The 6,240-nt window shown below is 37.6% G+C and overlaps 1 long non-coding RNA gene across 1 annotated transcript; it reads left to right on the top strand.

Annotated features, from left to right (window-relative positions):
• The first annotated feature begins 696 nt into the window (after nt 1-696).
• LOC111952432 (uncharacterized) lies at nt 697-3,787 on the top strand. The gene is made up of 3 exons (XR_002875733.2): nt 697-1,066; nt 3,322-3,424; nt 3,693-3,787. It is a non-coding gene; the product is annotated as an uncharacterized lncRNA (long non-coding RNA).
• Nucleotides 3,788-6,240: the final 2,453 nt, after the last annotated feature.

The raw sequence follows: 6,240 nt of genomic DNA on the forward strand, positions 1-6,240 counted from the left end.
GTACATTTGATCTAAATGTGGGTATACGAGGACATCTAGTGGTCACCGGTTGTTGTTTTTTTAAATCCATGCTAGCTGTGCATTAGCATGCGATGACATATATTTGACGCAGGTATTTATTTTTCAACGTGTATAGTCATTGACTGGAACAAAATATAATTGGATGAGCTATCCATCTTTGTACCGGCGTTGTTGTACCCCTCTACTATCTAGCTTGGTGGGGCGATCTTATTCTTCATGTCTTCTTCACTTAGATATAATGTGTCGTCATGCATTTGTGCGTGCACGCTGTTAACGGTCATATCTGTCTTGTTAGCTAATTTAGCTAGCTCATGAACCAGTATTTTATACGCTATTTCTGCACGATAGCACTTATTAAAGCTTTGAAACTCATAGGGACCTCACTGTCACCACTGGTCATCTAGCTAGCTCTTATTTAGCAGCAGGGTTGCATCGGTTTCCATTGGATTTGACAGTTTGTTAGGCTGGCTAATGGGTAGTTAATTCCCTAACGCGAACTTCTTATCATGTAACAGCCTATGCTGACTAGCGTCGCTAGCAACTAGCTAACATCGATACACTTTAGTCGTGGGTCCACAAAATCAAACAAATCGTACTGAACTGATGGCAAAATCACGTTTCTAAATTGTAGTAGCTATTTATGTTTTGTTTGTTTGTTTTTTGCTTAATGACATTGCGAATATAATCATTTTTGTCATTTAACTACCGGTATGTATCTAATCCGGTTTCGGCATGAGAAAAATATTAATCCCAAATTCCCGCGAGAATTTGCGCACTAACGGATACTGGGCAATAGAAATCAGAGATCCGGTCATGAATGCGGAGCCACTCCCGAAAATAACAAGGCGTTTGTGACACTTTCATGCGTTCCAATATTGTCATAATTGTCTGTAGGTTCTAAATTGTCTATCAGCTTGGCTGTCCTTCAGAAAGTAGCTGATTCTTGTACTCTACAGCTGTATTTTCCTACAGTTAATAATAATACTAGCAACAAAACAGATTTAATTCCTTAAAATGATATTGCCAGATGGAAGAAAATAATAAGGTAGGCCTAAACTGTAATAAGATATACCTTAAAGACTGCTTGTGTTTGATCCTGAATCCAGTTGCCCCTCTTGTACTGGGATAAAACAATAGGGAACCCATGAACCTTATGGAGGCGTGCATGTGTTTTGCAGACACACCTGGGTTCTAGACTGGCTGAGGTTAACATTTTAGGAAAGCCTGGGTTTTTACATCCCGGTAAAAGCAGATATGACAAGGTTTGTCAATGTCATGTTGCCCTCCTATTTAGAGGAAACTATCGAAAAGGATAATTTTGCTTCTCTTAATCCACATTTTCTAGGAAAAAAACATGTTCATGCTTTAGGGCTGGTGGGCTGCATACATAATGGTCAAATGTAAAGTGTGTGTGGGGGAGGGGAGGGGGGGTAGTGGATAAAATGGGGTATAGGCCTACACTGTTTTCAACCTCTAAACTCTGGATGTTTACTAACCATACTTTGTAAAAGCCTATATAGCATTTGCAAAGTCATCAACAGCTATTGTTTCAATTCAACCCAGAGTTCAACTAATAGACAAGGCATACAGTATAGGCCTAGTGTCTCAAGCTTTGGTTGATTTCAAATTGAATCTTCAAGTTAATCATTAACATTTTGGATTCACGTCTCCATCTCAACCAAAAATCTAAGTTAAAGAATAGGACTAAATCAAATCAAACTTGATTTAAAGTGCATTTAAAGTTTGATTTGATTTAATTTAGTCCTGTTCTTTAACTTAGATTTTTGGTTGAGATGGAGACGTGAATCTAACATGTAAATGATTAATTTTTAGACAAACTGGAATTAAAGCCATACTAAGTCAGTGGCACAGAAGGAACTATCCAAGCAGAAGATACTTCTCCTTCAAATGTTGATATTTGGTTTCATTGTCAACCAAACACAATTCAATATTACTTTAGTAATACAGTAGATAGGCTGAACTTTAGGCTAACTTACAAACTAATGGTACAGTATTTATTCAACCTTAAAATGAGTAACACATTTTGACAAAGCGTGCATGTTCAAGGTAGTGACTTGTGTAACTCTGTTGTTGTTTTTGGTCGCACTGCTTTTCTTCGTCTTGGCCAGGTCGCAGTTGTAAATGAGAACTTGTTCTCAACTGGCCTACCTGGTTAAATAAAGGTGAAAWWAAAGAACAAAAAAATAGCATTCTAAGGTCGCAYATCGGTGGAAATCTTCCCAATTGCTATAATAATCTGCGCAGAATCTCAAACAGCATTGATCACTTGCACCATGCTCTTTTAATGTAATATCAACTACAATCCAGGTCATTTGGTTGTGCTATTAGATAAAGCACATTGATAACACATTTAAGTTGTTGTATAAATACAAAATATCTGACATTGTATTCCCATTTGAACTTTGTTGTGCTTTTAAATGGTTCAAAGCGCTGTGATAACACATTTAGATGATAACTAAACCAGAAATCAGACATTGTTTTTCCATTGGAATTTGGTTGTGCTTTTAGATGGTTGAACGCATAGTGATAACACATTGTTTAATTCCCAAACTTCTCATTATCTTTTTGAGTGGATGAATAAAGGTTAAAATCTCATTGATCAACATCTCAACAAAATTTACCCATTTCCACGTTGAAATGACAGGTGTGCCCAGTGGGATGTGTCTACATTGCTGAGGCTTGTTTACTCATTGACTTCAAGTAGAGCATTTGTGGTGAATCTGAATAAAAGCCTAATAAAATTGTCCCACCCCCCCAGCTTGGGCAGCACTGCTACACTGCTTTTTTATAGTGACAAAGTGTTTGTGACACGTGCATGTGTTCCAATGATGTCATAATTATCTGGAGGTTCCATGTTGTCTATCAGCTTGGCTGTCCTTCAGAAAGCAGCTAATATTTGTACTCCACAGATGTATTTTCATGCAGCTAATAATACCAGCAGAACTAAGGTAATTGATCGGATCCATCAACATAACCCACTGGCACAGACGTCAGTTTAACATCTGGTTTTGATTTAAGTTTGGTTGTTGTTAACTAACGTGAATTCAATGTAAATCAACAAAACGTTTCACCATTTCACTGGATTTAGGTTAAAAGTTGGGTGAAGAAAAGACTAAATGCCTTGCAAATTGATTACTTTTTGCAAATCATTAGTTTTCTCGTTGATTAAATATCATCACATACTTTTTGGGGGTTGAAATGATGTGGAAACAACGTTGATTCAACCAGTTTTTGCCCAGTGGGAAATGGTTCGATTCACATACAGTCACTTTGTTTCAGCTTGAGAGATCATCCCGGACTTTGCCCCCTCTGCTGTAGCTGAGACGTCCCTGGAAGACATAGTCTTATTGTTCTATGATGTTTCTGACACTGAGACAGTCAGGTAAGGCCACTCACACTCTGTCCAGTTAAGTTGTTGTGTGGAGATTAAGAGAGAGAGACTAATAAGAGAGAACTTGTTATGGGGCAGGTCAGGCATCATTCTTGGAGTCATTTGTAGGGTCAAGTCCCCAGCAGATCTATTTGAACCCCTCATTATTTGTGGCCATGTATTAACTACTAAGTGAGTCTTTGACATGAAGACAGTGGTTAGATTCTGCCATTGGGATTGCTCTGATGTTGTTTCCATTCTCTCCTGGTTATGACCATAGAGCCTTGTCCCAGTCTCTAGACCTGCCTGTCTGTGTGGTGGATGACCTCCTGCCCTCTGAAGCTGTCAATGAGATGAGTTGAGGTTGACCGTCATTTCATATTTCAACATTAATTCAATAAAAGTGATAGTGATGCTATCATTGGAAATGTGAAGTACCACAACCATCTCTGTTGTGTTGCAGTTGTTTAATTGTCCAACGTTGCCAATGCTCTCCCACTCTTTAACAGTTAATCATTATTCACTATGATATTTGTTGTATATTAAGTTTGATATTAAGTTTGATTATTTGCAATATAATTACATTTCTACCAGGAGCAGAGCAATTCTGCCAGGAGCAGAGCAACCTCAGTGATGGAAACCACAGAAGAGGGGAAGCTCAACAGTGTGGAAGATCTGACACTTATGGACTTCCTTCAAAACCTAACTGAGAAGTATGTTCTGTTTTCTTTGGTACTATCACTCCTTCAAGGAAATAGGAAAAATTAGAAACTGATTCATTGGAGAGAAAAAATTTCAGTGCCAGAAAAGTTGTCACATTGCAATTTTGCCAAAACAACATGACACAAAGCAAGTATAATTTCACCGTCAGGCAAAATATTTAAATAAAAACAATTCTGCACGCATCCATGATATGACAACATTTCTAAGGCATCCTGATATGACAACATTTATAAGGCATCCTGATATGACAACATTTCTAACAATATTGTTTTCAGGCAATGGAGGGGATTCGTGAGGGCGTGTTTGACCCGGTAAGATCATGTTACTGACAATTTAATCAGATTACCATGAAAACTCTGCCTAATGTTTAACCTTGTTCATAAGCTTTTGAAAGATGCACTATGCAACATTTTAAAACACTTGTTCTGTTTCTGGAATACAGCTGACAAAACAACAGCTTGCCGGCTTGTGTCTGAGGATTGACCAGTTTTTATCGGACAAGCTGATGCAGATCATCATCCCAGTGCTTTACGAACTACTGGGCATCCAAGATGCTGCCTCCTCTCAATTGTCACAGAGATCTCTCACAGCGTCACTCACCAGCCTGTTAGACGATAAGGCTAAAACCAAATCCCGAGTGAGATTTACTGAGGCTGGTGTACCTAAGAGGCCAGGCAGTCGAAAGTCTTACAATAGCTTTCGCATCCCGACTCCCTACCCTTCCTCCAACTATGGAGAAAAAAGAGGAAGAAGAGCAGGAATCACAACAACTTAAGTTCAAGGAGTTTTACCTGACTAAGGAGATGGGCAGTCTGGGCAGTGGAAGCTACCTGCCCAAGGGGCCATGAGGTATGTTCTTAAAGGGAAATTTAACAACTTCATATTCATCTCCAGCATCACCATATGTGAAAAATACACATTTCCCTGCTTTGTAGTAAAAAAAGATAGAGGAACGTAAAATGTTTCCAATAGTGCTGAGAGATTAGTGCTTTTTGAGGTTGATTTGGTTTCGATTCAAATATTGAAAAAATAATCACGGTTTTCGATTTCAATAATTTTTTTGATATTGAATGCACTATGGATTATTGTGGTTGAATGCTGTAACAACACAGAATAAAAATATTAATAAAAGTCCCATTTGGGTAGTGACTGCCCATTACTGCTTATCACTTATTAACCATCATTTACTTTCTCATATAAATATTTATTTGATGACTTTATTATTTCATCAACTCATCTCTATAGAGCTGCTGCCTATGCTGTCTGACAAAATACTATATTTAGTAGTATCTTCTAAGTAAATAAGGCATACTTTTATGACTGCTGAATACCAACATCAATCACTTAGATCATGTATTTCCAGGTAGAGAAACCTCGCAAAGCAACTGCTTTTTATCGCTCTCATGCATTCTCTCGTCTCAGTCAATGAGGTTCCGTATCTGCTCCACACAGAGTGGAACATAAGCGGGCGTGCAATGGATTATGGGAATGAATGACCATATTTTCTGTTCTAAACTATGTAGAATATTGGCCTGTTGGAAACTACAACTCCCTACTACATTGCATAGTTCGTGCTTGATCTGATTTATCTCTACAGAAACTGAGCATCGAGCTCACAGAAGAAGAAAAAAATTAATATATGGAATTCAAATAATTGAGCGACGTCGGTCAATTATTTGTTTAAAAACCGAAAAATAACAAAAATGTTGGTTAAATGCTCAGCTCTAGATTCTAATGACATCATCAGTGTGCATCGTGTGATTTTAACCAATTATGAGTAGGCATAGCCTACTAATTGGTTGATGATGTCATAGAAAACACTTATCTTCCTCTTTCTTTTTTACTACAAAACATAGAAATGCCAATTTTTCACATATGCTGATGTTGGGGTGGTGCTGGAGATGATGAATATGAAGTTGAAACATTTAGACATTTCCCTTTAACATTTCTTCAAACTGCCTTGTATTTACGATTGTCCTTGAAGTTATTAGAAGTTACAGTATTTGAAAAGGTAGATATTGCCAGGATAGATAGATAGATATCTACAGGCCATTTCAATACAAATTACTTTTACAAAAAACATTTTATTGGGCTTTAGAAAATAA

Source organism: Salvelinus sp. IW2-2015, linkage group LG26 (genome assembly GCF_002910315.2).
Source record: "Salvelinus sp. IW2-2015 linkage group LG26, ASM291031v2, whole genome shotgun sequence".
Classification (NCBI taxonomy): domain Eukaryota; kingdom Metazoa; phylum Chordata; class Actinopteri; order Salmoniformes; family Salmonidae; genus Salvelinus; species Salvelinus sp. IW2-2015.